At 39.2% G+C, this 10,580-nt stretch overlaps 1 pseudogene; it reads left to right on the forward strand.

Moving 5' to 3' along the window:
• Window positions 1–6,723: 6,723 nt before the first annotated feature.
• LOC122100613 lies at window positions 6,724–7,298 on the forward strand (annotated as a pseudogene).
• Window positions 7,299–10,580: the final 3,282 nt, after the last annotated feature.

The raw sequence follows: 10,580 nt of genomic DNA on the forward strand, positions 1-10,580 counted from the left end.
GCTATCTACAAATTCAACGCAATACCTATCAAAATTCCACCCTCATTCTTCAAGGAAATAGAAGAGGCAATCCAAAAATTCATATGGAATAATAAAAGACCCCGAATAGCAAAAACGCTCCTCAACAGAAAGAACACTGCTGGAGGAATATCAATACCAAATTTCAAACTCTACTATAAAGCCATAGTAAACAAAACAGCTTGGTATTGGCATGAGAACAGACCTCAGGACCAATGGAATAGAATTGAAAACCCAGAAATGAACCTACAGACCTATAGCCATCTAATCTTCGATAAGGGAGCTAAAACAATAGAATGGAAGAAAGACAGCCTCTTCAGTAAATGGTGCTGGCAAAACTGGTTAACTACATGTAGAAAACTAAAGCTAGATCCTTATATATCACCCTGCACCAGAATCAACTCCAAATGGATCAAAGACCTTGAACTCAAAGCAGACACTCTGAAAACATTACAGGATGGCATCGGAGAAACCCTGGGTCTCCTTGGCTCAGGCCGAAATTTTCTGAATAGAGACCCGGAAACACAACAAATCAAAGAAAGGTTGGACAAATGGGATTGTATAAGGTTGCAGAGCTTCTGCAGGGCAAATGACATAGCTAGCAAGATCAATAGAAAGCCCACGGACTGGGAGAAGATCTTTACTAGCCATACAACGGACAAGGGTCTCATATCTAAAATATACTTGGAACTCAAAAAATTAAACCACCCAACAACAAATCCTCAAAGAAACAACTGCCCAATAAGTAAGTGGGCGAAAGACTTAAAGAGAAGCTTCTCTGAAGAAGAAAGAAGGATGGCCAATAGACACATGAAGAAATGTTCAACATCCCTAGCCATAAAAGAAATGCAAATCAAAACAACATTGAGATATCACCTCACTCCAGTTAGAACAGCAAAAATCAAGAACTCTAACAACAACAGATGCTGGAGGGGATGTGGACAGAAAGGAACCTTACTTCATTGTTGGTGGGAATGTAAACTTGTTCAAACACTTTGGAAAGCAGTATGGAGGTTCCTCAAAAGACTCCACATAGAGCTCCCCAATGACCCAGAAATCCCACTTTTGGGCATTTACCCAAATGATCACAAACAAGGCCACACTAAAGCTACCAGCACAACTATGTTTATTGCAGTATTATTTACCATAGCTAAGATATGGAACCAACCCAGATGCCCCTCAGTAGATGAATGGATCAAGAAGATGTGGTAATATATACACAATGGAATTCTATGCCTCCATCAGAAAGAATGACATTTCCCCATTTGTTAGGAAATGGAAAGGCTTGGAAAAAATTATATTAAGTGAAGTAAGCCAGGCCCAAAGAAACATAGGTCCCATGGTTTCCCTTATTTGCAATATCTAGTATAGGTATGAGTCAAGCGGAAAAAGTCAGAGAATGTGATGTTAGGAAAACGACCCCTCAAATATGTATTTTAATGTTTTTGTTTCTTTCATGCATGTGTTTCTTACGCATTTATAAGATTATTTCTTTGTTGCTTTGTATGTCCCTCCCCCACAGTGTAACCCTAGCTTTCACTATATTTGATGTCAGTATAACATATGGAGGAGACGGGGACAAACAAGTCGTTTAAGGATTCAGGTGGACCTGTTGCAACAATGAGAAGTACAAAATTTCATGTCAAAACCAGCTTTACAATGTCGGTGGGGAGGGGAGGGGGGGTATGATTGGTTGGGGGGGAGGGGGGAGGCTGGGAAGGGAGGTGAAGGGTAAACAAAGGAGGAGGCTGCAATGCTTGTTAAGAAATGTATGCATTATCCTGCCCATGTAATTGTAACCCCTCTGTACAGTATGTTCCTAAATAAAATAAAATAAAATTTAAAAAAAAAAAAAGATATTCAACTTCAACTCAGGCTGGACCATGTCAATTGTTTTTAGTATTAATTCACTTAGGAGAATATGCAGTGTAAAGCTTGCTTGTACCAATGTCTGCCATCTAATTATTTCTTGGTGTAGGCCTCTAAGTTGGGTAGTGTATGATTTCAGTTCTTCAGTTTCACAGTGATTAGAATACTAGTAGAGTTAAAAGTGTGTTTTCTAAAAAAATCCTTAGTGATGTTTGAGGTCTAAAAATGTCATAGCATGAATTAAATCTTTGGTGTTTATGGATTTTTTGTCTACACTTATTATAATTTATTTGTTATTAACAATTTTAATGTCTATTACAAAGGTAATATATGTAGGATTTAGTTACATTTGACTGATAGATTTAGTGATCCTTTACCTATGGAAGGAGTCACAATCCAGAGACCCTTGACATAGATGATAATCCTAGGAGTAGCAATAGGTCAACTGCAATAATTACAAGAAACTGCATTTATTTTTGTGTTGGTCCTAGGCATTAATCAAGGCCTGAGTAGTGTCCTAGAATTTTTTTTATTGTAACTAAGACTATTACCTGATGATTTTAGCACATAAGAAAAAATATGCTCATGTGGCTGAGATACAACGACTTATTATTGGTCCCCGTATGGCCTTGAAAATGCATCGGACACTTCTTTCCCCAAAAGAGATGGAAGTGGTTCTGTGTCTCAAGTGGTAGAGCAACAGCCTTGAGAGAAGAAGCAAAAGCATCGTGCCAATTCACTTAGTTCAAGTCTCCGTATTGTTATACATACACCAGTGTGTGTGTATAACACACACACACACACACTCACACACACACACACACACACACACACAAGAGAAAAAAGAAAAGGAAAAAACCCTGATAAGGTAATTAAGACACCTAATGTAATAAAGAGGAGGCAACTTGAGGATTATTTTCTGTATTATTAGATTATTAAACCACAATCTACAGGTGATTTAAAGTAGCTGGGTCACCAGAGTTTCATTCTTGTTAATCTGTGTGTGTGTGTGTGTGTGTGTGTGTGTGTATGTGTGTGTGTGTGTGTGTGTGTGTGTGTGTGTGTGTGTGTGTGCATGTGTGTGTTCACATACCTTAGTACTATCACTTGAATTCAAGCCCTTATTCTCTTCCTTAGCTTTTTCTCTCAAGGTTGATTATTACTCACTTAAGCTATATCTCCAGTCTGGCTTGCTTGTAACTCTAGCTACTTAGGAGACTGAAACCTAGAAGACTGTAGTTTGAAGCTCCCTAAAGCAGAAAAGTTGTAAGATTCTATCTCCAATTAACCAGAAAAAATAATGAGACCAGAGTCATGGCTCAGTAATTTTTCTGAGGTAACCGTGGACCTTTCCTTCCTTTTTCAAGTGCTTATGTAACATACAGAGTCATATAGCTGTGTAATACACCCAACTTATAGACACATATGAGTATGTATATATTTTCATAATATGTACATTAAAAGAAATGCATGTTTTTGTTTCTATGATCAGGCTACACATCTCCTAGAAGGTGTTGAGTTCATCTAGCACCCACTGTTGTGCATATGGTATTATTCTAGAACGAGCAAGTAGTAGAAAAAGGCAGGATTTGTAGCACATAATTATCAGAATATCTTTCTTGCTGTATAATCTATATGTGTACACATGCACGTTGTGTACATAGATTAAATTCGTTTCCTTGCACATGTTAGAGAAGTGTTAGCTAGACCCGTTTTTAGCAGTTACTTTTGAATGAATATCATGAGTTCCATAGGTTGTGTTAGAACGCAGGGTTAGAATGCCTCTCATTACATACCTACATACCTGGAAGCACAAATGCTTACTTATTGATTGAGAATGGGATTGTTTTTGTTTTTTTTTCCAGTTGTAGTGCTTGAACTCAGAATTGAGCCCTGTCCCTTAGTTTCTTTTGCTCAAGGTTAGTGCTCTTCCACTTGAGCCGCCTTTTCTGTTTATTTGGTACTGAGGAATCAAACCCAGGGCTTCATGCATACTAGGCAAGCATTCTACCACTAAACTGCATTTCCAGCTGAGAAGGGGATCTTGATAATTGTTTCCTATGCAATCTTGGACTCTGCTTTCCAAGTAAGCATTTTATAGGGGTGAGGACTACACTAATAGTAATTTTTAAATTTTTATATATTTCATTTTTCCCCTTTTTTATTGGTAGTACTGCGCCTAAAAGTGGTTCATCCTGTGTATCAGGATGTGTGGAGTGATGGAGGAGATGAGTCTCATAAAGATACATTGTTTGAATATACGAAAATTTCATAATCAAATCCCTTGGAAGAATGTGTGCTAATCAAAAAGTGAGAAAAAAATTACTACAGCTTTATGTGGTATTTTCTTAGCTCATATGCTAGTAGGTGTTTTTTTTAATTTTGAAAGTAACAGATTTTTGGTTGTATATAAATGTCATAATTCAAATCTAGGGTTTAAATTTTTCTCCCCAATCCATCTGCACAACCATATACCCCATTCCCCAAAGAATTCCATTGTTAGATATATATTGCCAGAACCTTTCCCATGCATATACAAATATCTATGTCCATGAGTATAAAATACACACATTACCGATTATATCATATATAGGTTGCTTCTCACTTGATAGAGCATCCTGTGGTGTTCAATGTATTTGTCATATTGTACTGAATTAATCAGCCTGTACATGATCAGCAGCAATTTCAATGGTTTTATATTATTTTAGACACATCTCATTCCTCCCAATGTTTTTCCACTAGTGAAGTACAAGAATATCATTGAAGCATAAAGTAAGTGGCTAGTTTCCCATGCCCTCCCTTCCCCCGCCATTCTACTTTGTGATTGAGACTGCCAAAGAAGTATGGCTATAAATTCTTTTTAAAAATTAAGGACATTCTGCAAAAAAGCTACTCTCTTTTAAGAGAATGTGAAATTCAGTAGGAGTTAACATTTGTGAGCATTAAATATTGACATATGACTGTGTTTTCTAATATATAATTAGCGTTGTGTGTGTGTGTGTGTGTGTGTGTGTGTGTGTGTGTGTGTGTGTGTGTGTATGTACCGAACCTGAGGGTGAATTCAGTGCCTGAGTGCTGTCCTGGAGCCTTTGTACTTGAACCACACCTCCATTTCCTATTTGTGGTGTTTAACTTGAGATTAGTTTCTCAGGGACTTTCCTGCTTGTCCTGACTTGGATAATCACATCTCAGGCTCCTGAGTAATTAGAATTACAAGCCTGAGCCACAGATGGCTAGCCATTATAATCCTCTGGTTCTCAGAATGACACTTCTCTTTTTTTGCTCCAAAAACTGGCAGTGGCTACTTGATTGGCCTGGATAGGAGCATCTTCAGGGACTGTGGTCGGGGCTTTAGAATAGAATGCAAGTAATACCTTCCCCAGCAGCTAATCTCCATCCTCATTACTGTCTAAATAAAACTTATAAATTGAGAAATTTGCTTTCAAAATTGAATTTCTATTAAACATATTGCCTTATTATTGCACAAAATAATGGACTCCATTATATTTTCATATATTTTGATAATATTCACTTTCATCATCCACTTTTGCCTGTCTCCTCCCATTGTTCCCCCGTTTTTACGTTTTTCCCTGTCTCCTTCTCTCTCTCTTGCCCTTTCTCTCTTTTTCTCCCTCTCTCTTTTTCTCTCTCATTCTCTGCCTGCCTCTCTGCTAGTATTTGCTTTTCACTTTTTGCATTCCACCTTTTAAGCAAAGCCTCAAGTTCTGGCTTTATGCAGGTGAATTGGAATTAAGATTTTTAGCCAGGCACCGGTGGCCCTCACCTGTAATACTAGCTACACAATATGCTGAGATCTGAGGTTCTGGCTTCAAAGCCAGCCCAGGCAGGCAAGTCCATGAGACTCTTATTTCTAATTAATCACCAGAAAACCAGAAATGGCTTTGTGGCTCAAGTGGTAGAGTGCTTGCCTTGAGCTGAAGAGCTGATTTGTAGTGCCCAAGTCCAGGGTTCAAGCCCCATGACTGACCAAATAATAAATAAATAAAACATTTTCATAGATTTTTCTGTCAAAACATGATCATAAATTAAATTTATTCACAAAGATACTATAGGAATTTAATTTTGTTGGGTAATTAACAACTATTTAAATTATTTTTGACAAATTATAATGAATCATGCTTTATGAATCTCATCTTATTCTGAAATATTATAAAAACAGTAGAGTTCTTCTACAGGATTCCAACCTAAAGGGAAGCCCTGTTCCATATCAGAAGTATATATCAACCATTTCTTTCTCCTGTCACCTTACCTTACATCTATTCATTTATTATTTTTATTTGTCAATTATCTTTAAGCAGTTGTACAAAAGAAGTGCCATGTAACAAAGCAGTTTATGAAGACAGTGCATATTGATCCATGCCATCCTTACAACATTCAACCCCCCCTGACACATCCCTTCCATTACTTTTCTTAGTTTTGTGGTATATGCAATGAATTCCTTTTTAGAAAAGTAATTTAGTTTATAATTATTATAAAGAGGTTGTGTAGAGGGATTTCAATTTCATGAGGCAGATAAATACATTTCCTTTCATACAGCATCTTCTGTTCCCTCACTCTCATCCAATGAGCTCATTTACATTCTGTCCCTTCCTCCCTTCATTTGTCTACCCTTTCCATACCCTCCTCTTTAATGCACCCAATTCTTGGTATTGATATTTTCAGGCTTTGACCTAGTCTTTCTAAAGGTTATAGTATTTGGGCCACATTGGCAGCAGCGATGGTGGGGCAGGAAGGCTCCCAGAATGAAGACAACAATCACATGCAAGGTAAACTGCGTCAAGGGCACGCCAATACTGGACCCTCTTTTTCAGGTACATGACCCAAAGTAAGCCCTCTGGGGCTCAGGAGTTCATGTGCTCGGGAGCACACTCCTGTTCTTCCCTCATGGCCAGCAAAAGAGCACAGCAGCACTGTCCATGTTGGTGTTGGAGTCCCCAAAGAAGGCAGAAGTGGATGTAGTGTCTGGCTAGGATGTTCAGTTTGATGGACCCCACTGATCCAGAGCCTTGAAGTGTTTCAGTTGGGGTTCCTGGAAACAGGGCCACCCCTGGTTCCATTTGCTTTGGGCATTGACTCTGTGGAAAGCAAGAACTACTGGGAACCTTGATACTACTTTCTACACTCCACAGACAGTGTTGGCTCTGCCAACATGCTGGTGGAGGACTCCATGGCCCAAAGCTTCCCAGGCAAGTGGACATGCTCGTGCCCCAGGCAGTGCTGCAGTTTCTCTATTGGAAAAACAAAAGCACGTCTGTGGTCATCATGTATGCATAGAAGTACCATCCAACAAACACGGGCCACCCTCTGTCCAATCCCTGCTCCACTTCATCTGGTTTCTGCTGCGAGCAATGGATGGCGCCAAGCTGACTGTATTCATGGTGCTGTATTAGTAGTGCCAGCCCTCCCTGTTCAGGCACCTGATGCATGACAAGTATCTCAACAGGACAGAACAGGACAGGACAGTTCTCCCTTAGGGTGCACCCAAGCTTTCGTCTTCCTATGGTGGTGCTAGGCCACCTCCTAGCCTCCATTATTTACTCTATCACCTAAAATGTTCTTTCTTATTTATGCTCTATGCATTAAAAATTTCTTCAAAGACAAGATGAACTGTTCATGGCTTTCATACTCACTGCTCTAAATCCTGAGATGCTTACATTATGCCATTCTGCTTTGAGTAAAGACCCTCCAAATGGATTTTATAGAATCTTTCAAATGTTATACAAAAAATAAGGACTAAGTAAATGATGAATAAAGTACTTAATGGTTAGAAGACTCAATGTCCTGAAAAGATTTGCCTTAATTGCTCAGTACATGGAATATGTATCCAGACAAAATTCAGCTCGGTATTTTTTTAAAGAAACTTTTAAGGGCTGGCAAGGTGGCTCAGTGGTAGAGTGCTTGCCTTGCATGCATGAGGCCCTGGGTTCGATTTCTCAGCACCACATAAGCAGGGGAAAATATCTGGAAGTGGCGCTGTGGCTCAAGTGGGCGCTAGCCTTGAGCCTAAGAGCTGAGGGACAGCGCCCAGGCCCAGAGTTCAGGCCTACGACTGGACCAAAAAAAAAAAAAAGAAACTTTTAAGAGGGCAGCTACTATTTCTTACCTTCCTAAAGAAGTATTTTTGTAGAATCAAAATGATCTCTTCAAAGTTTTAGGAAAAGTCAATAATAAATTCATCAATGCCTAGAGCTTTCTTGATTGGAATGCATTTAAAAGTACATTAACGAAATATGTGTAGATTCTGTTTGTTTTTCTCTTTCTTCTGTAAGTAGGTTTGATACATTTCATTTTAGCTAGTACTCTACCCCCTAAGCTATGCCTTTAATGCATAATTTCGGGTTACTTAATATGCCAGAAAAGATAATAGTGATAATAATGCTATTAAGACCTTCACCCATCTAGATACCCATATTTTGTTTGTTTTGGTTTGTATTCTATCAGTATATTTGTATGTCATAAGGTTTGTTTTTGTTTTTGTGCTGTTCCTTGAGCTTGAAATCAGTACCTTGCCCTCTCCTTGAAACTGGACATTGTTAGCACACACCGGTAATTCTAGATACTCAGAGAGCTGATATCTGAGAATCCCGGTTTCAATCCAGCCCAAGAAGGAAAGACAAAGAGTTTCTTATCTCTAAATAATCCCCCCAAAAAATTTCCAGCATTTTGGGTGTTAATTGGAGATAGGAGTCTCACAGATTTTTCTCCACTGGTTGGCTCTGAAACAAAATCTTCATCTCTTTGCCTCCTGCGTAGCTACGATTTCAAGCCTGAACTTATACTCTTTTATTCTTCTATTGTCTTCTATTCTTCTTTTGCTCCCCTATGAATATTTAAGAATCACCTAATTAAGAGGTTTAAAAATCCTGCTTTTGAACACGGCAGAGAACATCAATGAAAAGAAAAGCTATGTCTGCTCAAGGGTAAAACACCGCCCTTGAAGGAAAATGCATAAGTGAGAAGGCAAGGTCCTGAGTTTAAACCCCAATATCAGCACTCAAAAACGTTGTTTCCTTGAGCTTTATATTAAATTGCTCAGAAAAACAGCATTGTAGTAATATTTAGCATTACTATTACAATCATCAGGTATATTTATTGATGTTATTCCTTTATTTTCCTAAATTTTACTTACACATTTATATCCAGTAATGGAAAGACAAGATTACTGTTTCACAAATATTTATGGCAGTTGAATATATGGATGAGAGGTGCATAAAAGTAGTTTGGATTGAAAATAGATATTTGCAAGCTCTTCACATAAGGAAATGATAATTGAAGAAGCTGTGAGCATGTATGAAATAAGCTACAGAAACCAGCAAGGAAAGATAAGGCATGATTCTGGAGAGCAAACAATTTTGGAAGAATAGAAAACAAGGGAAGTATTTAGCTTTTGGTAAGAACTTTGTAACCCACCTACACAGTAGACACATTTGATCCCTTATTACTAGTAAAAGGCATTTCAGTTAACTTTATTTTACAAAGTTAAACATGATTAACATTCAATTTTAACTCTTTCAGTTAAACAATTAGTGTAGCCATGTGCCAGTAGCTCATGCTTATAATTCTAGCTATTCAGAGGGCTGAGATGTCCAGATCCTAGCTCAAAGTCAGGTTGGACAGGAAAGTCAGTGGGATTCTTCTCTTCAATTAACCACAAGAAAATTAGAAATGGTACTATGGTTCAATGTGACAGCAATAGCCTTGCTATTAATCTCAGAGATAGAACCCAGGCCCTGAGTTCAAGCTTTCTGAAATTATTCTTAAAATACTTGTTCTCAGTAATTCTTTAACTTTTCTAGAAGAAGGTTTTAAACTTTGGGATTTTTTATTTCATGTTGTCAGCATGGTTTTTTAAGATATGCAGAGAAAAAAATATTATTTATATTCATGTGGAGTACATGGGCAGCAAAGATGGCGCTGAGAGGGAGTTGAGTGGACAGTGGAAATCAAAACGAAGGTGAAGGTTACCCCCTCTGACTCAGGTGTCCCTGACTCTCCTAGGCCCCTCCCTATTCCTCTGATTCAGAGGGGGGAGGTATGGCGCCCTCCGTGACCTGCAAGAGAGACCTGTAAGACTCAGACCCCTACCAACCTCCCATGGAGAGGCCGAGGGCTGGGGAAGTAACCTACTCGGAGGCCTGCCCTTCAATGAAGTGCCACTTGGGAGCCTGGACCCTAGGCCACAGGATTCACTTCCCCAAACACATCCAGTCAATCTGGCACCTGGAGCTAACAGGCCATTGGAATGGTATCCAGGGCAAGCTAAGGACCTTAAAGAGTTCTGCAAGGCAGTGGTGGAGGATGGCCCAAACTCCCCTTGGGCCCTTACCCTATTATAGGACGTTGATTATCACCTGTGTGTCCCTAAGGACTGGCTAGATGTTGCCAAAGCTGTCCTCAATAGTTCTCAGTTTATTAAATGGTGTGCTTTCTTTAAGGAGGAATGCAGAGTGCAAGCAGAGAATAACCGGCAGGCTGAACCCATGATACCTATTACTTTTGCCATGTTAACAGGGACAGGGGAAGGATACTCCACTGGCCTCCAAAAGGCCACAATACCTGGCCTGTACCATGACCAGGTGAGGCAGGCTGGACTGGCTGTTTGGTATAAACTGGATGATGGCCCACTGAGACCCCCATAGCAGGAGTGAGACAATAACCTGGTGCGCCTCTAG

This window comes from Dipodomys spectabilis, unplaced genomic scaffold, assembly GCF_019054845.1.
Source record: "Dipodomys spectabilis isolate Male_0828 unplaced genomic scaffold, ASM1905484v1 ptg000589l, whole genome shotgun sequence".
Classification (NCBI taxonomy): Eukaryota; Metazoa; Chordata; class Mammalia; order Rodentia; family Heteromyidae; genus Dipodomys; species Dipodomys spectabilis.